Source organism: Sorex araneus, chromosome 4 (genome assembly GCF_027595985.1).
Source record: "Sorex araneus isolate mSorAra2 chromosome 4, mSorAra2.pri, whole genome shotgun sequence".
NCBI classification, from domain to species: Eukaryota; Metazoa; Chordata; class Mammalia; order Eulipotyphla; family Soricidae; genus Sorex; species Sorex araneus.
Genome location: NC_073305.1, coordinates 196,029,823 through 196,056,206, shown reverse-complemented (window position 1 = coordinate 196,056,206; position 26,384 = coordinate 196,029,823).

Here is a 26,384-nt window from a genome sequence, read left to right as displayed (position 1 = left end):
GCCACCAGTCCGTATGCCAGGGTCTTGGAGGTGCTTTTCTCACAAGCAGCCCCGCTGTACGAGTGCGTGTCTGTGGCCGTGCAGCTGGAGGAGAGGAGAAGCTGGGTCAGGCCAGACAGAGCCCTCAGAAACGGACCGAGTTCAGCTGGAGCATGCAAAGGCTTTGGGTTCCACACCCCAGACCTGGAGCAGTCGGCAGGCTGTATCCCGGATCTTAGACCCCTATAGTGGCCCACTTCCGGCAATGTTAACCATTGCTCTCTCTAGCCTCCTTGCTTGCAGGGGCACCCCCTCCACAGCAACTCCCACTGCCTCTGAGATGCCCTTATCTTTGGAGATGCCCTTATTCTCCCTCTCGTCACTCGTGAGTGCCACTTCCAGGAAGCCTTCCTGGAATAACCTCTCTTGGGTGTGTGTTTCATCTTTCAAAGGCTCCACTCCCATGATGCTGGGTTGAGGGGAAGAGGGCCAGGGCATACCCTGAGGTGCGAAGGTGAGGGGTGCCCATGGCAGTTCCTGATAGCTCAGTATCCATCGGGAGTGGGCGGGGGGGGGGGGCACCAGGGACACACCCCATGGTGCTGGGGGATGGGACTCTGATGCTGGGACTGAACTCAGGACCTGGAACATGCTGGCCACATTCGTGCCCACCTGAGTGCCCACCTCCAGGCTTTGGTCCAGCCCATGAGGAAGCCCCGCCCACTTCCGGTGGACCGCCTGGGGCCCAGCGGGGAGGGACACCTACTAGCACCGTGGGCGGCTGCGCTCCAGCATGCACTTCCCTCGATTGCAATTCACCGAGTGGCTGAAGCCGGGGGTGCAGAGGCTGACGCAGCTCAGCTTCCGGTCCTTGTATTCTGTGTAGAAGAAATCGGCCAGCTCTGCCCCAACTTTCTTCTTGCATTCATCTGTGGGGAAGGGGGTCAGGCAGGGCTGGGGGCGTGTCACCCGCGCCCCCTGAACTCCCTCAGCCTCCCAGACTGTGCCCTCCATTCCCACAGCACACTGTCATTTACTGCGAAGGTCGTAGTTGACAGTGACGTTTCCCTTCACGTCAATGCTGTTCTTAGTGAAACACAGCTTATTTTCTGACAGACAAAGGCCACGTGGAGGTGTCACCTCTACCCCTTGCCCCACCTCCAGAGCCTGGGCACAGACGCCAGGCAGGGGGCACCCAGGAGGGAGCCTGTGCACCCAGCGGACCATCCTGGGGCTTACCGGCGCAAGAGTTACTGTTGCTGTCTCCGGCCTTGGTGATCGTCTCCTTCACTGTCTCTGTCAAATTCTCCAAGACTTCCTTCAAATCCTCCTAGAATTTCGTCTCAATGAGGAGTTCGTGCTCCACCACCACGCTGCCCCACCTGTCAGAGAGGAGCGTCCTGGGTGGCCTGTGGGTTCTGCCCCAACCACTCCTGGCATGGGGACGGGGAATGGGACAGGGGTCGGAGGGATGGTTTCTTTCTCTCTTTTTATTAGGGTGCGGGTTTGGGCCACACCCAATCAGGGCTCTCTCCTGGGATCATGGGGACCCCCATGGGTCCCCTGACAGCTATGTTGTGGCCACGGACCCTTGTGCAACCATTCCTGGGGTTTCTCATCACAGTCTGTGGGTGTGAGTGGCGGCTTGCAGGGAATTCAGTAAAGCACCAGAACGGGGGAGGAGTTTGGCATGAGGGGCCCTAAGTGTCTCTAGATGAAGCCAAGTAGAAGGGGTAGCAGCTGGCCAGGGGTCCTTTAGGGTGGGAGGTGCAGCAGGCACCGCGGTGGGGGCGTCAAATAGCACATATGTGTGTGTGTGCATGTGTGAGCATGCATGTACATGAGTGTGTGCGTGTGCATCTGTGTGTATCTGTGTGTATGTCCGTGCATGGATGCATCTGTGTGTACACTTGCACGTGTGACTTTGTGTGTGAGCATGTGCCTCTGTGCATGTGTGCTTGTGTGTGTGTGAGTGTGTGCATATAAGTGTGCGCACGTGCGTCTGTGTGCTTGTGTTTGTGTGTGCACGCTCACGCGCGTGTGTGGGCATTTGTGCATGAATTCATCCACCACAGGGTCAATTCTAAGAGGAATTCCGGTCCCAGAACGGGGGAGGTTCCAGTCCAGAAGAGGCAGAATCAGAAATGCCCCCGAGTCTCGTGCTCTGGGACAGGCACCTATGGGACTCAGAACCCAGCCCAGCCTCCTGGTTTCCTAATTCCCAGCAGGAAAAGACCCCTCCTCCAGGCTGCCCTCCTAGCTCTGCTCAGAGCACATGCAGGGGGGAAGGGAGCAGGGAAATAGATCTTGGATCAGGCTAACACTCGCACAGAGGCGGCCCAAGGGTGGGAACAGACGCCAAGGCTCTTTGCCTGCTGAGACTGACCCGGGTTTGGTCCCCAGCCCCGTTTATGTGGTTCCCTGACGCAGAGCCAAGAGTAAGCCAAGAGCACCCCTAGGTGTGGCCCAACCCCCCCACTAGAGTGGAGACCCCATGACATCCCAACTGGCCCTGGGTTTGGTCACTGTACTCGCAGGTCCCAGGGTTCCCTGTACTCTGCCTTCCGCACCCCGGGTGCTCACCACAGTGTGCCCCAAGCTTGACCCACTTTCTGTCCCTACTCCAGGAGGTGGGGGGCCCTGGGAATTTTCTTTGCAGTGAGACCAGGAGCAGACTGGCCCCCAGGACCCCGGTTTCCCGTCAGCACTGGGGGAGAGCCGATAGGGGTCTGGAAGTTTTCTGTGCTCGAGGGGGTACCAGCTATTCACGGTCCAAGGCAGAGGCGTGTGGATGGGAAGGGCACCCCAAAAAGGAGCCTCGTGTGGGGAGCCCCTGAGAGCTCTGTGGTGACCCCATGAAGAGAGTGGCACCCACCATATCCCCCTACCCGCCCTTCCCAGTCCTGGCACTCATGATAATTGTAGAATTCTGACTCCTCTGTACCCCTCAGTTCCATTATAAATAACATCCATCTGTAGGGTGGGGGGTGTTATTTTAGAGGCCCGGCCTCAGAATCCCGGGCCACTGCTGCCTCTGACCCTGGCCCTGACCCTGCTCTCGTCCTGTCTCCGACCTGACCCCTGACCCCATCTCTGACCCATCCCTACTCCTGACCCCAGCCCTGGCCCTGATCCCACCCTGACAGCTCCTCCTCCCTGGCCAGCGCTGAGGGGGGGTTGCCAGCGCTCCCCGCCCACCACCTCACCTGCTCAGTGAATGTCTTATTGAACTCGCGTAATTCAGATTTCTGGTCTCTTAGTTCTTCGGAGAATGGCTTCAGCACCTTCAAGGTCACTTCTACCTGAGCCTCGACACTCTTGGGGAGTGGGGCTGCAGGGTCAGACAAGAGCACCTAGGGTGAGCCAAGCCCCCCTGCCCAACCCCAGTCCCCAATGTGCCCGTGGCTCATGCACGCAGCTCAATGTTCGCAACGACGTCCTCGCTGCGGGGTCCCATGTAGGGTTCGGAGCACACACACTGGCCATCGATCCAATGGCCCCCATTCTCGCAGAACGGGTTCTCCTGCACCTTGTCCTCACACCACTCCCCCTTGAAGGTGTAGGGGCAGCGGCAGTGGGTCCCGTTCCACTTCCTGTTGTTTTGACAGGGGTCTGCAGGAAATAGGAGGGTCCACACATGCCCACGGCCAACCCACCCACACCTGACCCACCCATCCCCCTGCCTTAGAGGGAGGGCAGAGGCCACTGAGGCCAACTTGAACCTGGTCCGAGACAATCCCTCCCTGTCGTGTGCTTTAACTGCAACAAAAAAAACAAAGCAGGGGAAGTTGGTACCGAATAGTCTGGGCGCGGGGCTGTCTGAGCACCTAGGGCTCAGCCAGCGGGGACAGGACCCCGCCTTCCACAGCAGCACGTCTGAGACCTCGGCTGTCCCGTTTGTCCCATTTCTCTGCTGTGCCGGGAGGCAACCTGGTAGCTCCAGTACCCCGACCACCTGCCCGCCAGGCCTAGGCTCTGTTCCCGCTTTCTCTGGGGCAGAGTCACAGCGCAGTGGGGAGGGCCCTGCATGTGGCAGACCCAGGTTCAATCCCGACCGCCACGCCATCAGTCCCCGAGCTCCACCAGTAGTGAGCCCTGGGCACAGAGCAGGGGTAAGCCCGGAGCACGGCAGAGTGTGGTCCAGACACCAACCCCCCAGAGGCCAGTATTTCAGAAACTGGGGTCACCTACGTGGCCGGGCCCCCACCATCTCCCTCTCTGCAGACTCACCACTGATGTCACATCAGGGAGCCTGTCTCTGATGGGGGTCCCCGGCACCTGACTCAGCCCTGCCACTTTGCCCTGGTGCCAAGCACAGGGAGTACCAGGCACAGGACAGCATTGGGGACAATCTCCTCTCGAGGGGTGACCTCAGTCTGTGGCCTTGGGCATTGGCTTTCTGGGAAAGTAGAGTCCACTCCCCCACCACGTTCCATCAGCCCACTTCTCTCTGGCACCCCTCTCCCACCCAACTGAGATCTGAGAGTTCAGCAAGTCAGAGACAGAGAGAGACACAGAGATAGACAGAGACGAAACAGAGCCAGAGAGAGAGACAGAGATGACACAGAGACGACACAGAGACGGAGAGAGACAGAGACAGAGCTATACAGAGCTGCGGCATCAGCCGAATGGCAGCAGCTAAAGCTCTTCCTTTCCTCCACCTCCAGCAGACAGGACGGGGATGCCCCACAGATCCATCTCAGCTTCTCTGTATTTGCCCAAAGTCAACAAACTTTAATTACTTTCAGGAATTCAATGGTTTTTGGTTTTAGTTTTGATTTGGTTTGATTTGGTTTGTGGCCACACCCAGCTTACTCCTGGCTCCATGCCCAAGGATAACTCCTAGCCATACCCTGGTGGCCACATGCAAGGCCAGCACCTTACTGCTGTGCTCTCTCTCCAGCCCCAGCTAATTAAGCGATTATTAACCGGGGCGCTGGGCATGGACCCAGGTCCTCCTACCAGAAGTGCTCCCCTCCCTCCCTTCCTTCTTGCCTGCCTTCCTTCCTTCCTTTCTTCCTTCCTTCTTACCTTCCTACCTTCCTTCCTTCCTTCCTTCCTTCCACCCTTCCTTCCTTCATTCCCTCCTTCGCTCCTTCCTTCCCTTCTTCCTTCTTCCTTCCTTCCCTCCCTCCCTCCCTTTCTTTTTTTCAGTGTTCAAGGCTGATTATGTGGTCAGAGACCACTCCGGGCAGTGGCCAAGGGGCCATGCCCCGTGCCAGGGAGTGAACCTGAATTGGCTGTGTGCCAGGCGAGCGCCTTTCCTGCTGTATCCTCTCCCTGTCCCTAGCATACCTATCCTTTCCGACAATGCTGGAGATAGACCCAGGAGATGACTCAGTCATAGGACATGTTTTGTCTGTTCCCAAACCACAGACACAGAATAACAAGGCCTACCCCTGGCTGATGCCGTCCTGCTGACCTACCCACCCACTTGCTCTCCCACGTACCAAAAGGGCCCAGGCAGAGAATCAGGTCTGACTATGCTCTATGCTGCACACGATACTTGAGGTCTTTCATATGCAAGAGTGTGCCGGTGTAGGAGTTGGTGTGAAGTGTGCAGGCGCGATCCTAATTGGAGTAATGAGAAGTGGAGACAGCTCTGGCGTCTCCACAGGGAGAGGATGCTGTGAGACAGGACGAACAGGGTGGTGGAGATAGAGTTCAGGGCTGGTAAGGGAGCCATGAGTTTCTACTCTGCTGACTTCTCTGAAGACGAGATGGAGAAAAAAGGAGTGAACAGTGGTGAGAAAGGAGTGACAGGTAGAGAGAAATAGCATAGGAAATTTCCTCAGCCTCGAAACTCCGCACTTAGGCAGGAGAAAATCCAACCGAAAATCATGACAAAGGATAAAATGCCACTGAAGATCCCTAAGTGAGTGAAATAACGGCAGACGAATAAGAGGCTATGCGTTTGCAGGGTTAAGGGAAAGAACAGGGTCGCTTGCTGGCAGTTGAGGTGTCAGGGCAGAGACAGCCACTATGAGACAAAGAAAGTTGAGTTAGAGCACGTGGGCAGTGAGCACAAAAGCATCACTCTGGAAGAGGTGACCTAGTGTGACACAGGAGGCACCAGCCTCGGGACCCTTCACCCCATTAGGAAGCAGATTTCATTTCAACTTGACTTACTTTGTGTGGTAATCAGAGCTGCAGTTGTGGTGACCTGGGTCTCAGTGGTGGAACTGGCAAGAAAAGTAGTTGTCTCGGTTGTTGTCGGTGAAGAGGAGCCACTAGGAGTCGAGCTTCTAGTGCTGCTGTCTGTGGGGGTCGCTGAAGTGGTCATGGGTGTTGAGCCAGAAGTGCTGGTGGCTGAGGGGGTCTCTGAGAAGGTCGTGGGTGTCAAGTCGGATGGGGCTGTGGGTGTGGGGGTTTCCGAGGTGGTGGGTGTGGAGTCGGATGGGGCAGTGGGTGTGGGGGTCTCTGAGGTCATGGGTTGGAGTCGGAAGGGGCGGTGGATGTGGGGGTCTCCCAGATCGTAGGTGTCGAGTCGGATGGGGCTGTGGGTGTGGGGGTTTCCGAGGTGGTGGGTGTGGAGTCGGATGGGGCAGTGGGTGTGGGGGTCTCTGAGGTCATGGGTTGGAGTCGGAAGGGGCGGTGGATGTGGGGGTCTCCCAGATCGTAGGTGTCGAGTCGGATGGGGCGGTGGGTGTGGGGGTCTCAGAGGTCGTAGGAGTCGATTCGGACGGGGCGGTGGGTGTGGGGGACTCCGAGGTGGTGGGTTTGGAATCGAAAGGGGCGGTGGGTTTGGGGGTTTCCGAGATCGTGGGTGTGGAGTCTGAAGGGGCGGTGGGTGTGGGGATCTCCGAGATCGTGGGTGTCGAGTCGGATGGGGCGGTGGGTGTGGGGGTCTTCAAGGTCGTGGATGTGGAGTCGGAAGGGGTGGTGGGTGTTGGGGTTTCCGAGGTCCTGGGAGTCAATTCGGATGGGGCGGTTTGTGTGGGGGTCTCTGAAGTCGTTGGTGTGAGTCTAAAGGGGCGGTGGGTGTGGGGGTCTCCGAGGTCGTGGGTGTTGAATCGGATGGGGCAGTGGGTGTGGGCGTCTCTGAGATTGTGGCTCTCAAGTCGGAAGTGCTGGTGTTGGTCGTTGAGGAGCTCATCGATGTCAAACCTTTCCCGCTTCTCTCTTCATTCCTGCTGTGGTCCTGCTCCCACAGGCTCCCACGTGCCCTCGGCCTGAAACTGCTTCCCTGGGATCCATCGTCCTGCTCTCCAATGGTTCCTGTCTTCCTTTAGACCTGTCAGAGGGAGCACAGTTCCTTCCTGGACTGGCCCTGCCACCCTCTGGGTTCCCCTCCTGGCTCTGGAAAGGGCCCCAGAAGCTGCAATACAGTCTACAATGGGGTGTTGGGGTCTCATCCGCACGATGGAGCACATGGGGTTGGGGTGAGCCGGGTTGAGGTCCTGGTGGCCTTTGGGGATCTTGGAAAGGTCAAGGGGCTGGAGGTGACCCAGGAGGCCCCTGCCTGATTCTGCAGAGTTCCTTTGGGGTGACAAGTGTCTAAAGCATTTAAACGTGCCCCCTGTATGCCTGGCGGCAGGATTCACCTCCAGTCTGAGTGCTGGAGAGGAACAGGGTATGGGGTGACGAGGGGAGTAGGGAGCTCAGGGAAGAGGGAAGCCAGAGCCCCAACCCCCACATGGAGAGGTTCCTGATCCCCTGCTGGAAAGCTCAGCTGTACCCACAAGTGGGGGCGCCTCTCGAGGCCAGTGCCGACACCTGAACTGAACGCAGAGCTCTCAGCCTCCTTCAGACATCCAGCCAGGGGGCCGGAGCCATATTCCAGCAAGGAGGGCGGTAGCCTTGCACACAGTAAACCCAGATTCAATCCCTGGCTTCCCGTTGGGTCCCCTGACCCAGCCAGGAGAAACCCCTGAGCATCGCTGTCTGGGACCACCTCCCAGAATATTCCAGGTTGGCAGTCTAGAGAGATAATACCATGGGGAGGGGACTTGCCTGCGTGCAGCTCACCTGGGCTCAATTCCTGGCTCTGCATATGCCTCCACCAGCCCCCTCACCAGCCCTGCTAGGAGCACAGAGCCAGGAGTCAGCACTGAGTACTGCTGGTGTGGCCCCCAAGCAAAGCTAAAGTCCACTAAAACGAGAACAATCTTCATGCTGGCAGCCTCAGCCAGGTCTGTTTCAGGATGCGCCTTATTTGCAAACAAACCTATGCAGACAGACCCAGATCATTAAGGTGAGGTCGTCTGGCCAGTGTCTCAAACGGCTACTGTGACCCAAAGTCCCCAAGCCATGCTGTCCCTGTCCCTTGAGCAGTGGACAGCAAGTCACCATTAAGCACTACCGGGTCTCTCCCAAAACAAAAGTGGAAGAGTTTGGACAGAGCGACCCACACAGGGGGACAAGGGGGGACCACGAAGTAGGGGTAATGCATCTACGCACCGAGGAAACGAAGATTCCATCCCAGACCAGAGCCCAAAGCTGGCCAGGGACAGCCCTACCCTGACACCTGCAGAAAACTCCCGGGTATTTCTGGGTGATACCTTCACGGCCCAGGAGTGAACACACTGTCCTTTCCTGGTGGTGCTGGATGGTGGAGTTTAGGGGCAGAGAAGTTTGTGGGGACTGCCAGAAAGATTTCCTGGAGGAGGTGAACCTTCCAGATGGGGGTAGGGTCTGGGGGTGAGCCTCCAGATCTTTGTCTGTTACTGCTGGGGAGAGGGGGAGAGGCTGCACCCACAGGGGGGCCAGCTGGGCCAGAGGGAGGGCACCGCAAGAACTCTGCAGAGACACAGCATGACCAGGAGTGGGGGAGGGTATTCCGGGTTACCAGTGAAATTACTGGGAAAAGCTCCCTGGAACCACGACAAGAGAAATGTGGGGGTGCAGAGGGTGTCACTGCTCTACTCCTGGTGGCCAGGGCGCGGCAGCCAGTGAGGCTCCACAGGCAGCTGGAGCAGCTGTTGCTGAGAGGAGCTGGGAGGGTTGGACAGGGCAGGGCGCAGGGAGAGAGGGGCCGAGAGGGAGCAGGAGGGATGGTCAGGGCTGCTGGGTGTGAGGGAGCTGGGAGGATCTTCCCCTCCGAAGGCCCCTCACAGCCCCTAATGGATCAGATGGAGAGCCCGAGCGACTCGGGGGCATTCCCATGGCTAAGAAGCCTGGTCTGGTGGGGCCAGAGAGATAGGACAGTGGGAAGACTCGTGCCTTGTACACGGCTGACTCAGTTTCATTTCCATGCACACCACAGGGTCCCCTGAGCACTTCCAGGAGGCCCAAGAGCACGAGGAGAGCAAATAAAAGGAGGAGGAGGAGGAGAAGGAAGAAGATAAGAAGAAAAAGAAGGAGAAAAAGAAAGAGTAGGAGAAGGAGAAGGAGAAGAGGAATGGAAGAGGAAGAGGAGGAAGAGGAGGAAAAGGAGGAGGAGGAGGAGGCAGAGGAGGAGGGAGGTGGGGAGGGAGAATGGGAGAGAAGAGAAAAAGAGGAGGGGAAGGAGAAGGGGAGAGGAGGGGAGGGGAAGGGGAGAGGAGGGAGGGGAGGAGGCAGCAGCTACTCCTGGGCCTCTCATCCTGGCTCCTGAGGGGTCATGATGCCTCCCACATCCCTGATCAAATTTGCCCTTTGTCCCTCTTCCTGTTTCCCCTGGAGATGAATCAACAGCCTGGGACCGCAGTCTAAGTCCCCTGCTTGCTGACCCCACCGAGATGGACTCCAAAGGGCCCAGGAGTCCAGGGCTGATGTCTACAAGCTTCTGTCTCATTCCCTTCCTATCCCCACTGCCAGGGACCTCAGGACAATTGACAATCAAGAAAACTCGGAGGCCTCACCCTCGAGCCTTTGGGGGCACCCGGAGCCCAGGGGTGGGCAGCACAGCCAAGTCACGGGCTGTTAGGATCTGGGATCCTGGAACCCCAGTTGTGTTGTGGGTCTTGTGGCTCGGGGACGTATAAGAGTCCGTGGCATCAGGGGTCAGGGTGGGGGGGGGTGAGAGAAGCAGGAGGGGTGGGAGAGTGTGGGAGTGAGCTGGACGTACCAAGGGAGGGAGCCAAGAGAGACCCCAACACTGACTATGGGGGGCCAGGGGCCCACAGAGCTCTTTGTCTGTCCGGAATGACCAGAGTGTGGAGGGAGATGCCCTGGACCTCACGGGGAGGGAAATGGGGTGAAGACGGAGCTGCAGCCCGAGGAACCCCTGTCTCTGCAGGAAGCAGATCCAGGGAGGACACTCACCCCTCTCCGTGGCCACGGCGGGGGGCAGGATCTGGCTGAGCAGGACCAGCAGGCAGAGGTGGCTTCCCGGTGGCCTCGCCATGAGTGCAGAGAGGGCCAACCCTCCCACACCCCAGAGCAGACGCCAGTGGCTGCCCCTTGTGGAACCTGCATATAAAGGGGCCCCGGCGACCTTTGCCCCTTCCAAAGTGCCCTTGAAGGAGCAGCCAGACCCTTTCTGCGATGCACCCCAGGGAATGCCCTTCCAAGTACGCCCTTCTAAGTCCTGGGTGGGGGCATCTCCGGATATCCCAGAGGAGAGGCAGCCCCACCCCCAGCAAGGAAACCCGCCTCTCAGCCTGGGCTCCCCCATGAGGCTTCTTGATTGAGCCTGTGATGAGGAGAAAGCGCCCCAGACACAGGGAACCCTAAGGGTGCTAGGGGCCAGTGGGGGCAGCAGAGGCGAGTGCTTCCTCAGAGCCAGGGCAAGCCCTGCGCATATCGGGAGTGGCAAAAAGTAGAAAAACTAAAACCTAGAACGGTGTCAGGCCCCACGACTCAGCCAGGGACTGTGGGAAAATGATGCCCACAGGTGCTCTGCTGTAGTCAGTGAGAATACGGAGAGTGGGCACTGCCATGGCTTTACCCTGCACCCTGCATCTCCACAGGTGGCCCTGCCCTGCCCTGCTTCGGGGACCCCCTCTCTGACCAAAGAGCTCCCCTGTGCATTCTCCTTGGGTCCAGCCAAGAAAAGGGTTCACATGACCCCCTGGCACCAGCGCCCCTCACACCTGATTTCCCCAGAGAAAATTGTGCCAAAGCACAAACCTCCTAGGCTGGGACCTGGGACCCCGCGTCTCCCCAGGAAGCCTGGGCCATGGGAGGTGTCGTCGGGATGCGACACTTGACCCGATGACTTAGTGGCTACATCTTGATACCGCCGCTGTTACTGGTTCTATTTATGGCCTCCCCGATATGGGCTCCAGCACTGCTGCCTTGGCCATGGTCCAGCAGTGGCCTGTGGCTTACGGGAACAGATACCGGTATCTAGGGCTTTGTGTGGGAATTGATGGCAGGAGCTTCTCGGCACCTGGACGATGACAGGCAGCAGCCCCTCCCTGGTGGGAGGGGCAAGGGGATGCCTGATCTGTCCCACCCTGCCCTGGTTCAGGGGACTGGTCAGCGATCAAGGCCAAGCCCAGGCTGGAGACCTGCAGTCTGGGGCACTCTGGAGCTCGCCCACATGCCCCCAACTGCCTGTTTAACATTAACATCGGGGCCCCCTCGTTCCTCTCCGAGTCGCTCATATTCTTGTGTTCATCCTCCAGGGGTAGGGTCTCAGAGTGTGCACCCCTCACCTCTCTCCCCTTCCCACACACAAATTGTTTTATGAGTTTTAGTGTTATAAAGGTGACCAGGGTTGTTAAACTGTAAAAGCGACTATGGCAAAACCGGAGTTTTGCTAGTTTTGGAAAACTGGGCTGAGTTGGCCAAGTATTGTTGGTTTTGAAAAACCAGAGTTTTGCCGGTTTCGGAAAACCAGAGTTTTGTTGGTTTTTGAAAACCAGCCTGTTCCGGCTCTTTCTTGCGTAGAAATCCAGAATGGCAATATGCTGGTCAGGGGACTAGTGGAAGGGACTGACTTGGAGACCGGCAGAGGACCTAGGCTGATGCGCCGGAGGGTCACTGGTCAGTAGTGTGGGAGAGGTCCTCACTACTCCTGGGATACCCCCAGTTGGGGTGTCAGAATTTGAATCTGGAGTGTGCTTGTCAGGAAGTCTTTTACAGCTGTTGTGTGCCTGTTTTCTGAGTGTCATATTTTTGTGTTGTCTGTTTGTCCTGTTTCTAGTGAGTCTTTTGTCTCTGGCCCCCTAGTTCACCATCTAGTCATGGGTCAGAATCAGCCAACCCCACTTTCCCTTGTGACTGACCATTTCAATGATTTCAGGTCCAGGGAAACAATCTCTCATTGTTCTGCAGAATGTCCAGCTTTCAACATTAGCTGGCTAGCAGAAGGGACTTTTGATCTGGGGACTATTCTAAAACGTTAAAGGTAAAGTTTTCTTTCTAGGACTGGGACGACACCAGGACCAGATCCCTTACATTTTGATCTGGTCAGAGAAAATGGTTGAGAGACCCCTGCCTGGTTAAAAACAAGAATGTTTTGAAGCAGTGCAAAGATAAAATTAGGCTACATCAAAATAAAGTTTTTTCATACTTTCATAAACACTGACAGTTTTCTAATGCTGCTATTTAAAAGTTTGGTGAGTACTAATAACCTCTTTCTGTGTGTGAAAGCATGTTTGAATTTTCAAATTGTTAAAGTATCTGGTGTAAAAATTTTATGATTTGAGATAAGTAGGGACATTCAAAATTAAGCCCTGGGAGGATTTTCTATGTCTTATAAAAATGGATGATTTGAGGGTTTTCTTATGCTGGTATGTTGATGTATGTTTGTATTTGCTCTGGATTATTAGAATGTGAGTTGAAATTATTGTAGTACATGAAAACAGTTCAAAGAGTAATGAGTTAAAATCTAAATTTCTAAAGTTATAGGACTGGTTGAAGAATTCATCCTTTATCAGTGTTTTTACTTAATTTCTGAGATTGTTCGTAACCTCAATTTCAGAAGCTGCCAAAGCCACAGAATTGTGCCTTTATAAAAGTTAAAGATATCAGGGCTGGAGCAATAGCACAGAGGGTAAGGCATTTGTCTTGCACACAGTTGAGCTGGGTTTGATTCCCAACATCCCATATGGTCCCGGTGGCCTCGCCATGAGTGGGGAAAGGGAGCAACTCCAGGAGTAATTCCTACATACGGAGCCAGGAGTAACCCCTGAGCATTGTCGGGTGTGACCCAAAAAGCAAAAAATAAATAAATAAAAAAGTTAAAGATATCGGCCTTTCCTAATGAGGCTCTGAACCAGCTTTCTTTTCATTGAAGAAAAATAAAAAGTCACTTTTGAAATTCAAGTGGCTACAGGCAGCCCATTTGGCTTTAGTGGTTTCTGAAGATGGGGAAGTGTGTGAGTGAAGAGCACGGTACTGAGCTGCCCTAGCAACTGTAGGTGACGCCCAAATAGAAATAACCATCCCGTTTTCTGTGTTTTAATTTTTATATCTGTTTCCCTAGAAATTGGAATTCTGAAGATAAAGTTTCAAATGTAAAATGAACTCTTGCCAAGTAGATATATGTTATAAGATCTTAAATTGTGAGCATTGTAACCCTTCTGAATATCTAAAAGACTGATGTAATGCTTTTGAAAGAATACTGCAGAGTATAGTTTAATCATGATAAATGAGATAATGATTAGCAACTTCTTTCCAAATTTCTTGGTAGATCAAGCTAAAGTGAAAAAACTGTGAGCAAATTGTACTGTTATAGGAAGTTCTTAAAATATCTGCAGATGGGGGCTGGAGCAATAGCACAGCGGGTAGGGCGTTTTCCCTGCACGCGGCCGACCCGGGTTCGATTCCCAGCATCCATATGGTCCCCTGAGCACCAACAGGGGTGATTCCTGAGTGCAGAGCCAGGAGTAACACCTGTGCATTGCCAGGTGTGACCCAAAAAGCAAAAATAAATAAATAAATAAATAAATAAAATATCTGCAGAATTGTTCTAGTATCCAGACTCCTGTTACAGTGCTCTTAGATCATTGGAAATCAAGGTTTTCAACATGGAACTAAAGAATTAGACATGAAGTTGTTAAACTGTATATTCTATTTCTATACAACTTAATGCTTTGACTGGATCCATAGCAAACATGTATATTGGACTGGAGCAATAGCACAGCGGGTAAGGTATTTGCCTTGCATGTGGCCGACCCGGGTTCGATTCCCAGCATCCCACATGGTCCCATGAGCACCTCCAGGAGTAATTCCTGAGTGTGGAGCCAGGAGTAACCCCTGTGCATCGCCGGGTGTGACCCAAAAAGCAAAAAAAAAAAAATAGCAAACAGGTATATCTCATTGTGAGTAAGGGTGGAATATGTGCTTTTCTCTCCTCAGTACCGTGAAGCATTAAGGCACTATGTTTGTTTATATGAACTCAGGTTAAAACCTTTCCTCTCTGCAATAGGGTCTAACCCTGGTGCAGACAGGAACACCAGCCATGGGACCCCAAATCCCTCTTCCAAGAAAAGAATCAGGGGATTGTTCTAAATGACAGGAGCAGGTATTTAACAGTTACTGTTTAGAGTATGCTACTAACCTCAGGTAAACCCTAAAGGCAGGATGATGTCAATTGTTCCGTAGAAAATGAGGAAGCTGGAAATCTGCAATAACTGACTCAGCCTGGGCCCCCCCTCAGTGTCCAAAAACTGGGGGTCGAGGTCTCCTCCAGAACTGAAGAAGGGATGGGATGGACTCCTGACTGCCAGGACAGTCCTACAGAGGGCGAGAGGCCTGAACCCAGTTCAACCTGAAGGCTCTGCCTCTAGTCAATACTTGTCTTGCTTGTACGTAATCCCTTGCTTGTTCCCCTCCTACCTTGACAATGACTGACTCCTGAATTGTGTTTAATGGTAAAGTTAGTGCTACAGGTATCTTGAAATTGAAAGGGAACTGGGAAAGTCAACTTGTTACCCTGATCCCCCCCACCTGGAGCCCTAGTGCTCTGGCATTTTCTCCTGATCATGAACCCCTGCAAAGAGTCTCTTGCCCGCACGTCTGGCTGTCTTCCCCATGGCCCCTCGGAGGAGATGGGCTCCAGCTACCCTCCCCGCCTCGAACAGAGCTCTCGGCGGCTGAAGACCATCGGAACCTAGCTACAGCCATGCTCAAGGCCCCTCTCCACACGTTCGGACAAGTCTCGCGCATGAAGGTACCAGCAGAGGAACCCAGGTGTGTGTAATCCCATCAACGGCCAACATCCAGAGACTGAAAAGCAAGCTCCCACAAAGCTGCCGCACAATATTTTGTAACCTACTTTTCCCTCTGGGGTAAAATAGCAAGCTACTGGGAGCTTCCTGCCCACATCCGACAGACTCGCAAGCCTCCCATGGTGTATCCATATGCCAAAGCCTGTAACCAGCTGAATCTCATTCCCCTGACCCTGAAAGAGCCTCCAATGCGGTATTGTTGGGAAGGCCGAGAAGAGAGAGGCTTCTAAGATCTCAGGGATAGGACGAATGTAGAGGTTACTGAGACGCTCGAGCAACTCGACGATTAACGGGATTTCGTTGAGCCCCTGCACCCTATACACACTAGTGATCTAAGAACGGAATAAATACAGCACAGCTTATGGTTTTCAGACAATAATACTAATGACCCTCTTCTGAGAAAGATTCTGCAGTTTAGCTTAAAGAAAAGAGGGGAATGTAAGGCCCCAAAGCAGGCTCCTCAGAAGCCATGACAAGCTGCAGCTAACATCAAGTCTCAATGAGGACTCAGTTTTGTTTCCCCAAAGAACTTGCAGTATCTGGAATTACTCCCAGTTGAGTAATTCACCTAGATTAGAAACGGGGCAGTGGAATCTGGCCTGTCAGGAGGGGTCGCCAGACCCTTATTGGAAAGAATCCCAAGCTATTACTGGTACCTGCTGTCTGATTACTGACCACTGTTGTGATGGGACAATGCTAAAGTAGATGAGTATATAAACTGCTTCTTGACTGAACCCTATATAAACTGCTTGTAATTCGGAGTTGGAGTCCTTGTCGAGACTCCACAATGTTGGATGAGACTTGGACCCTAGCTCGAGCTAGCGCTGGCTCGGGCTAATAATAAAGTTCCTTTGCTTTGCATTACCATGTGTGGAACTGGGTCTCTCCGCAACTGGGGATCTGAAACTTGGGTACAACACTGCCTGGACACAGGGTGGACTGCTGGATGCAGTGCACGGTCGTCAGGTTTTTCCAGGCCATTTTTTCTTCCTTGTTGGCGCTGGGAGGCAGACAGTAGTGGGCATCTGCCCCGGGAAGGAGAGCATGTGAGAAATTAAGCCTCAGATTAAGATAGTGTTGACAGCTTTCTGTCCAGCCCCAGGTGGGGGTCCTGAGAAGGCCTTGCCAGGTGGCTGGAGCCAGGAATACAACAGTCAGGCACTGAAACTGCACACAACCAACTTGATTTTTTGTTTTGTTTTGCTTTTTGGGTCACACTCGGCAAAGCACAGGGGTTACTCCTGGCTCTGCACTCAGGAGTTATTCCTGACGGTTCTCGGGGAACCATATGGGATGCTGGGAATCAAACCCAGGCCTGCCGTCTGCAAGGCAAACTCCCTACCCGCTGTACTATCACTCTGGGCCCCTGACATGGTTTTGATCCTGGCACCACATGCAGTTCCCCGAGCCCTGCCAGGACTGGCAGAGAGCCAAGAAGCCCTGAGCACAGTTGGGTGTGACTCATCTCAACACACCCAAAGAATCCTACAAGTCGAAAATAAATTTCCTCCAGCTAAATCCTGCCCCACACAGCCCCTGACTTTGTACCTGAAAGGCCTGGACGCTGGCCCCAGTCTCTGGTTGGTGACGTCATCTGACTTAAGATCTACTTTAGGTTTCGATTATCTTGTACAGTTTATAGAATCCTGGACTGGAGGTAAATATCAGAGTTCAGTGGAAAGTTTCTAGCTGGGGCCGTGCTGTCTCGGCCAAGGCAGCAGGTGGAGCGTAGCACAGCAGGTGAGGCCGACTTCAGCTCGAGTCCTGGCACTGTCCATGATCCCCGAGCCCGCTAGGACGCTGGCGTCAGCCCTGACCATTCCCAGTTGGGTTTTGAGGGCCATCTGGGGAGCCAGGGATCGAACTGGGCTTCTGCGAGTGCTGTGACCCTGAGGCACTTTTCTTTTTATTCATTCATTCATTCATTCATTCATTTTATTATTTGCTTGGTTGGTTGGTTTTGGGCACATCTGGCAGTGCTCAGCGGTAACTCCTGATTTTGCACTCAGGGATCTCTCCTGCTCAGGGGACCACACGGCTGCTGGAGATTAAATTCAGGGCAAGCGCCCTACCCATTGTACTACCGCTCAGCCCCATTCATTCGTTTTATCAAAGTTTATTTAAACACCATGGCTTACAAAGTCACTCATAATACACTTGTTTCAACATTCAATGTTCCAGGACCATCCCACCACCACTGTGACCTTCCCCCAGCCATTGTCCCCAGTTTTCCACCCCCAGAAGCCTGCCCCCTAGCAGGCACAAAATAGTTATTTAATATTGCTTGTTACAACAAAATGTAAGTGGAATTATATATATAAAGAAAAGTTCAATCAAAGAAACTTTGCGAAACTCGTTGTATCTCACCAGGGTGTTCTGAGTCCTGTCTGGGATCCTCAGCTGTTAGCTGCGAGCAGAGGCTTCAGCGGGATTGTTTTGGCTTCTGAGCTTCGGGGGCATATTCGTGACTTTCCTGTCTAATTTGCTGACAAGGTGCTTCTTTCTTTTTTTGTCTTTATTTTTTATTGAATGATTGTTACTGGTTTTGGCATATGAATACACCACAGGGAGCTTGCCAGGCTCTCCTATGCAGGAAGGATACTATCGGTAGTTTGCCAGGTTCTCCAAAAACCAGTAACAATAATGGGTGTCATTCCCCTGACCCTGAAAGAGCTTCCAATGCAGCACCGTTGGGAAGGACTAGTAAAGAGAGGCTTCTAAAATCTCAGGGCTATGACGAATGGAGATATTACTGAGACCGCTTGAGAAAATGGACGGTCAACGGGATGATGATGATGATGATGATGATGATGATGATGATGATGATGATGATGATTTATTGAATCACCGTGAGAACAGTTACAAAGGCTTCATGTTCGAGTCTTTGTCATACAATGATCAAACATCCATCGCTTCAATAGTGCACATTTCCCACCACCAAAAACCCCAGTATACCCCCCTTCCACCCTACGCCTGCCTGTGTGGCAACAGTTTCCACATTACTTCTCTCTCCTTTGATTGCATTTAATATTTCGACACCAGTCCCACCATTGTTATTTGGAATTTTCCTCCAACACTCAGACCTGCCAGAAAGGCAACGTTAGACACTTTGTCTTCTATTGCTGATTACGAATTGCACGTGATGTTGTGTGGCCGAGAGAACGGTGATCTTAAATTCTAAAATTTTAATAATTAGGTCTGGAGAGATTTCTACCAAGAGTCACTGAGATTTGTGTGTCTCTGGGATCATGGCCATTAAGGAGCTTAATAAGTAGCTGGGGGTCGTTCATGATAGTCATCTCAGAGTCCCATCAGTGCGGGGGAGGAGACGAACCAGCTCCTCTTCTATCCCGTGAGGCCGAGTGTGTGTCGTCACTGCTGGCTCATACCTGGATTTTTCAGTGAGTTTTGGAAGATGGCGGCCGAACAGGCAGAGGGACAGCACCTGCTCCTATCTGGAGTGGCACAGACAAGGTGGCCTAATGCAAGGTTCAGAGGCATTTCTGCCAAGGACGCTAATTTCTAAAGCACCAATCATGTGACAGCGGGAATCTGTCCATAGGCAGCAAAGTGCTGTGTTAAAGCGCTCTAAATTTTTAAATATAAAATAACGTTTATTCTGCCATCTTTAGTGGCAACAAAAACTAGGGTAAACATGTCCCAGAAGAGGAGGGTGGGAGCAGGGCTGGAGCGATAATATAACAAGGAAGGCGTTTGCCTTCGCATGGCCAACCCGGGTTCGAGTCCCAGCACCGCAGATGGTCCCCCTGAGCACTACCAGAAGTAAGTCCTGAGTGCAAAATCCAGGAGTAATCCCTGTGCATCACCAGGTATGAACCAGAAAGCAAAAAATAAATAAATAAATAAATAAATAAATAAATAAATAAATAAATAAATAAAAGAGTGAGAGAAGAGTGGGAGCATGGTGGGAGGGTTCTGTTATTCCTCAGAATGGAATGGTGACACTTCTCTCAAGATGCTGGTGCTAAGAGGCCGGTAATGGCATTTCCTCATCTCTGATTGGCAGGGAGTTGCCAGACGGGGCGCTCCACCCTCACACTTTACACAGGGGAGAATGACTGTTAGCAAAGAGACCAGCAAGTGTGGGTAAAAATGTGAAGAGAAGAGAACTCTTTTAAAAAACAAATTTTTTTTTGTTTTGTGTCACATCCGGCAGTGCTCAGGGCTGACTCCTGGCACTGTGCTCAGGGATCACTCATGACGGGCCTTATCATGCCAGGGATCAAACCCAGCTCAACCACATGCAAAGCAGGCCCCCTACCTGGTGTACTATCACTCCGGCCTGCAGCATTTATTTTCAACCACCAAAGTCCCCCCTACCCTTCAAACAAAAAGAAAACAAACAAACAATATCTCCCACTCATAAAACCGTGTTTTTGTGGTGCCAAGGGCCTACCCAGGGCCTGACCCAGGCAGGTGGGAGGGATCTGACGCCAGCGCACTCTGACCCCCGCCCCGCCTCCAAACTTCCTTCTTGCGTTTCCTTTGTTCTCAGATCATGCAGGGCCATTATCGTAGCTGTGCTCACAGTAGTCACTAACTCTTTGTACACGCGTGTACTTAACAGTCCCATGAAGACTCTGTGTGACCCACCACATCCCTCATGATTTTCGTTGCCGGGAACTGCACAGACGGTGGGTTCCTGCCACCGATGATTCGCAACCAGCCGCCAAGTCCCTAAGCTGTAGTTGGAAGTCAGTGCTCTTGGGATGTTTCTAGAATCTTCTCTGTGCCCCCAGTGCTGGGCCGTGACTGGGCCGCTTCCCGCTGGGCCTGGGGCTCTGCAGTGTGGACACTCGAGGCTGCGTGGGGAAGACGCTCCCAAGGTCTCGGGGCTCCCACCTGGGCTTACCCTGAAAAGTCTCACCTTCCCCTGTTTCCCGATTCTTCCTCTTCTTATCCCATCCCCGAGAGATTTCATTTTTTGTCTGTCTTTCTTGCTTGTTTTGGTTTATATTTTGGGTCTCACCCACTGGTGCTCAGGGTTTACTCTTAGTTCTGTGCTCTCAGAGCACTCCTGGCAGATGCTGGGAATTGAGCTGAGGCAAACACCTTAACACTTGTATTTTTTTTTAATAATCAGGGTAATATTAACCTCATATAAGGTGGCAGTGTTTCTTTGTTTCGATTGCTTCTTTTTATTTGAGGGTTACACCCAGCAGTTCTCAGGCTGACTCCTGGCTCTGTGCTCACTCCTGATGAGGCTTGGGGAGACCCTGTGGGCTGCCAGGGATGAAACAGGTCGACCACACACAAGGCAAGTGCCCACCCCACTATCTCTCTGCCCCCCCCCACTGGGGCATTCCTCTTTTTGCTCTACTTCCTGAAGATGAAGTATCAGTTCCTAGAGTTGGTATCATTTCTTCCTTAAATGTGGAATTCAACAGTGAAACCCTCTGGCATGGGCTTTTGCTTCTGAAAAATCTTAAACAATTTATTGAAAAAAGTGTTTCAAAGGGATAAAACCGAGTCTCTCAGTGTAGACAGGCAGGGTGGGGCGTGAGGGTGGAGCAGACCCTGGTCCTGTTCACTGACCCCCCAGTCCCTCTCACCCCGCTTCTCTTTGCTCCGTACTGACCCCTGGCCTGCCTCGTCTCGGGCACCTGCGTCTTCTCCCTTATTTTCTTCTTGGTCAGCTTTGCTGTGAAGATTCATCAGGCTTGTGGTTGTTTTAGTTTCAGTTTTGCCTTTTCAAAGAACCAGTTCAGGCTTCTGGCTTTCCCCACCGCTTTCCCCCCATTTCATTAATTTCCACGTTGTTGTTATTGTTTTGGTTTGCGGGCCACACCCAGCTGTGCTCAGCGCGGACTCCTAGAAGACGTGTTGGTATACAACATCCCATAATGTCAGGCCTAGCTAGGCCTGGATGTAAACGTCGTTTTCTGTTATTGTTGCTGTTACTTTAACTGATTTTGTTACTGTTTCCGTTGGCTAAGTTAATTTGCATATTTGGCCTATGTGGCTGAATATCATTGGTTAGTACATCAACCTACTAAATAAAAAGGGGGTTGAACAGGCTGCTCTCCAGCAGGCCATAACAAAAAACCTCCGGAGACAATCATGTGATCCTCCCCAAAAATGTATATTTCTTCTGGGAGTGAAATGCCTCTGACTGTCAAGTAAAACTGCAACATTGTTGCAACAAGATGAAACCCTGCAATTCTCTGCAACACCAATGGATTTGTTAAAGGATGTCATCCAGGAGGAGAAATGCGGTTTCATCTCACCTACGTGCAGTCTCTGGACTAACTGCACCAGGGAATGCAGTGCTTGAAAGCGGGGAGGCAGGGCCAGATTGATAGGAAAGTGGGAAGGCACTTGCCTCGCACATGCCTACTGGGGTTCCATCCCCAGTACCCCATAGGGTCCCCTGAACACTGCCAGGAGTGATCCTTGAGCTCAGAGCCAGAGAACGCCCTGAGCACTTCCGGGCATGAGCCCAAAACCAAACCAAACGAAACAAAGAAGGGGAGATGCTGAGATCACCCTTGGCCCCAGTGGATCAGGAGAGAGACAGAGACAGGGAGGGAGAGAGGAGCTATGGTCGATGGATGGGTAGCATCGGGGTGCAGGGCTCAAGGGACCCGAGTACATCAGGGGTGTAAAGCAGCAGCAGAGCTAAATATCCAGATACAGAGCGCACAGCACCGAAAACAAGACGCCTAACCTTCAGCAACCAATCTTGAAAAGGTGCCAGTCAAGTCTTGGGGTGGAGCACCAGGGGCAGAGGGACCTTGGGAAGTGACACAGGTGCTGGTTGGGTGCTGGGAGAGAGGATGGGCATGGACTTTTGCTTATGAATAGCTTTGTAAGTCATGGGGCTTAACAGGACATTTAAGACTTTAAAAAGCTCAGTCTTTTTTATTTTAATGTCTGTTTGGAGGACAACATCCAGAGGTGCTACCAGAACAGGGCTCAGGGATGGGTCCCAGAGGTGCTGGGGGCATCACATGGTCCTGGGAATTGAACCTGGATCCCCACATGCAAAGCCTGTGTTAGGCCCTCTGAACTGCCTTCTCTATTCTTACTTCTTTGGCTTTTGGGGTCACACCCGGCGATGCTAAGGGGTCACCCCTGGCTCTGTACTCAGGAATTACTCTTGGCAGTGCTCAGGGGATTCTATGCAATGCCGGGATTGAACCCCATCAGTTGACTGCAAGGCAAACGCCCTCCCCACTGTACTATTGCTTCAGCCCTGCCTCCCCCATTCTGATATTTTTTGGGGGGCCACACCCAGCAGTGCTAATGGATCAAGGTGCTGGGGGACACTCTGGGGTGCCACGGATGGAATCCGGGTCTGCCGCATGTAGGGCGAGCGCCTGCCCACTTCTGACCACTGTCATATCCCTCAGGCCCACTTCATTTGTCAGGAGCTGTGGGGTCAGCTTCTTGGGGTTGCTCTGAGAACGTTCTTCTTTTCTAAAATAAATATCTGTGCTCTCGTCTCCCCTGATAGAATGCAGAGTAAACCATGCAAGGTAGTGCCCCACCTCATTGTACTACCTCTCTGGCCCTTGTTCTGTTCATTTTGTTTGGTTTCGGGGTCACACCTGGCAGTGCTCAGGGCTGACTCCAGCCTCTGAGCTCAGGGCTTACTACTGGCGGTGCTCAGGGGACTCTATGGGATGTCAAGAATCGAACCCAGGTCAGCCACATGCGGCAAACGCCCTCCCCACTGTCCTGTTTCTCCAGCCCACTTTATTCTATTAATTCTTTTTTTATTTATTTTTTGAGGGTACAGTTACAGATTTATACATTTTTGTGGTCATGTTTCCCTCATACAAAGTTCGAGAACCCATCCCTTCACCAGTGCCCATTCTCCACCACAAATAAACCCAGCATCCCTCCCACCCTCCCCAATCCCTTCTCCCCCCCACCCTACCCTGCCACTGTGCCAGGGTATTCCCTTTTGTTCTCTCTCTCTAATTAGGTGTTGTGGTTTGCAATAAAGATGTTGAGTGGCCATCGTGCTCAGGCTCTAGTCTACATTCAGCACGCATCACCCTTCCGCCCGCAAGGCTTCCCACCATATTTTACTTGGTATTCCCTTCTCTATCTGAGTTGCCCTTTCCCCAGAATGTGAGGCCAGCTTCCAAGCCATGGAGTCAACCTCCTGGTACTTATTTCTACTATTCTTGAGTGTTAGTCTCCTACTCTGTTATTCTATATTCCACAGATGAGTGCAATCTTTCTATGTCTGTCTCTCTCTTTCTGACTCATTTCACTTAGCATGATACTTTCCATGCTGATCTACTTATATGCAAAGTTCATGACCTCATTTTTTCTAACAGCTGCATAGAATTCCATTGTATAGATGTAACAAAGTTTCTTCAACCAGTCACCTGTTCTAGGGACTCGGGTTTTTTCCAGATTCTGACTATTGTAAACAGTGCTGCAATGAACATATACGTGCAGATGTCATTTCGACTATACTTTTTTGCTTCTCTGGGACATATTCCCAGCAGTGGTATTGCTGAGTCAAATGGGAGCTCAATTTCTAATTTTTTGAGAAGAGTCCATATTGTTTTCCAAAAGGGCTGAACCAGTCAGCATTCCCACCAGCAGTGTAGAAGGGTCCCTTTCTCCCCACATCCTCTCCAACAGTGGTTGCTTTTGTTCTTTTGGATGTGTGCTAGCCTCTGTGGTGTGAGGTGGTATCTCATGGTTGTTTTGATCTGCATCTCCCTGATGATTAGTGATGTAGAGCACTTTTTCATGTGCCTTTTGGCCATTCGTGTCTCTTCCTCGGGAAAGTTTCTGTTCATTTCTTCGGCCCATTTTCTGATGGGGTTGGATGTTTTCTTCTTGTAGAGTTCAACCAGTGCTTTATATACACTTGATGTCAACCCCTTATCTGATGGTATTGGGTAAATATCCTTTCCCATTCTGTAGATTGTCTTTGTATTCTGGTCACTGTATCTTTTGCGGTGAAGAAGTTTTTTAATTTAATGTAGTTCCATTTGTTTATCTCTGTTTCCACTTGGTTTGCCAGTTGCATGTCATCTTTGAAGATACCATTATCTTCAATATCGTGGAGGGTTTTGCCGACCTTGTCTTCAATGTACCTCATGGTTTGTGGTTTGATGTTGAGGTCTTTAATCCATTTTGATCTGACTTTTGTGCATGGTGTCAGGTCGAGGTCTAAGCCCATTCTTTTGCATGTGGTTGTCCAGTTGTGCCAGCACCATTTGTTAAAGAAGATTTCCTTGCTCCACTTCACATCTCTTGCTCCCTTATCAAAGATTAGATGATCATATATTTGGGGTTGTGTGTAGGGATATTCCACCCTGTTCCATTGGTCTGCAGCTCTGCCTTTGTTCCAGTAACATGCTGTTTTAATTGTTACCACTTTGTAGTAAAGTTTGAGGTTGGGGAGGGTGATGCCTCCTATCATCTCTTTCCCAAGAATTGTTTTAGCTATCCGTGGGTGTTTGTTGTTCCATATGAATTTTAGTATTGCTTGATCCGTTTCTTTGAAGAATGTCATGGGTATACTTATAGGGATCGCGTTGAATCTGTATAATGCTTTGGGGAGTATTGCCATTTTGACAATATTGATTCTCCCTATCCATGAGCAGGGTATATGTTTCTATTTCCTCATGTCCTCTTTGATTTCATGGAGTAGCGTTTTATAGTTTTCTTTGTAGAGGTCTTTTACTTCCTTGGTTAAGCTGATTCCGAGGTACTTGATTTTCTGGGGCATGATTGTGAATGGGATTGTTATTTTCATGTCCCTTTCCTCTGCCTCATTGTTTGTATATAGGAAGGCCATGGATTTTTGGGTATTGATTTTGTAGCCTGCAACTTTACTGTATAAGTCTATTGTTTCTAAGAGTTTCTTAGCAGAGGCTTTAGGCTTCCTTAGATATAGTATCATATCATCTGCAAATAGTAAGAGTTTGATTTCTTCCTTTCCTATCTGGATGCCCTTAATCTCTTTTTCTTGTTTGATATCTATCGCAAGTACTTCCAGTACTATATTGAAGAGAAGTGGTGAGAGTGGGCATCCTTGTCTTGTGCCTGAACTTAGAGGAAAGGCCCTTAGTTTTTCCCCATTGAGGATAATGCTTGCTGTAGGCTTGTGGTAGATAGCTTCGACTATCTTGAGGAAAGTTCCTCCAAAACCCATTTTGATGAGGGTTTTTATCATGAACGGATATTGGATCTTGTCAAGTGCTTTCTCTGCATCTATTTATATGATCATATGGTTTTTATCTTTACTTTTGTTGATATTATGGATTATGTTGATTGATTTCCGAATGTTAAACCATCCTTGCATCCCTGGGATGAATCCCACTTGGTCGTGATGTATGATCTTTTTGTTGAGTTGTTGGATCCTATTTGCTAGTATTTTGTTGAGGATCTTTGCATCGGTGTTCATCAGGGAAATTGGTCTGTAATTTTCTTTCTTAGTGGTGTCTTTGTTTGCTTTTGGTATTAGAGAGATGTGTGCTTCATAGAAACTGTTTGGGAGAGTTTCTGTTTTTCCAGTTTCCTGGAAAAGCTTGAGGAGAACTGGCAACAGGTTTTCTTTAAATGTTTGGAAGAGGGGCACAGCGGGTAGGGCGTTTGCCTTGCACGCGGCCGACCCGGGTTCGATCCCTGGCATCCCATATGGTCCCCCAAGCACCGCCAGGAGTATTTCCTGAGTGCAAAGCCAGGAGTAACCCCTGAGCATTGCTGGGTGTGACCCAAAAAGATAAATAAATAAAGAAAGAATGTTTGGAAGAATTCGCCAGTGAATCCATCTGGGCATGGGCTTTTGTTTTTGGGGAGACTTTTGATTACAGTTTCAATTTCCTTAATATTAATGGGTCTATTCAGGTATTCCAAGTCTTCTTTGTTCAGTCTTGGGAGATTGAAGGAATCAAGGAATTCATCCATTTCTTTTAGGTTCTCTTGTTTTGTGGCGTATAGACCTTCAAAGTAGTCTCTAATGATCTTTTGAATCTCACTGGTTTCTGTTATGATGTCCCCCTTTTCATTTCTGATTCGATTTATTAGAGTTTTATCTCTTTCTTTCTTTGTGATTCTTGCTAGCGGTTTATCAATCTTATTTATTTTCTCGAAGAACCAGCTCTTTGTTTCATTGATCTTTCGAATTGTTTTTTTTTTATTTCCATGTCATTAATTTCTGCTCTAATTTTTATTATTTCTTTCCTTCGGTCTGGTTTGGGTTCCTTTTTCTGGTCCTTTACTAAGGTCTTGAGTCATGAAGTCAAGCAATCTATGTGGGTCCTTTCTTCCTTCCTGAGGAATGCTTGGAGAGCTATAAATTTTCCCCTTAACACGGCTTTAGCTGCGTCCCATATGTTTTGGTAGCTCGTGTCTTCATTCTCA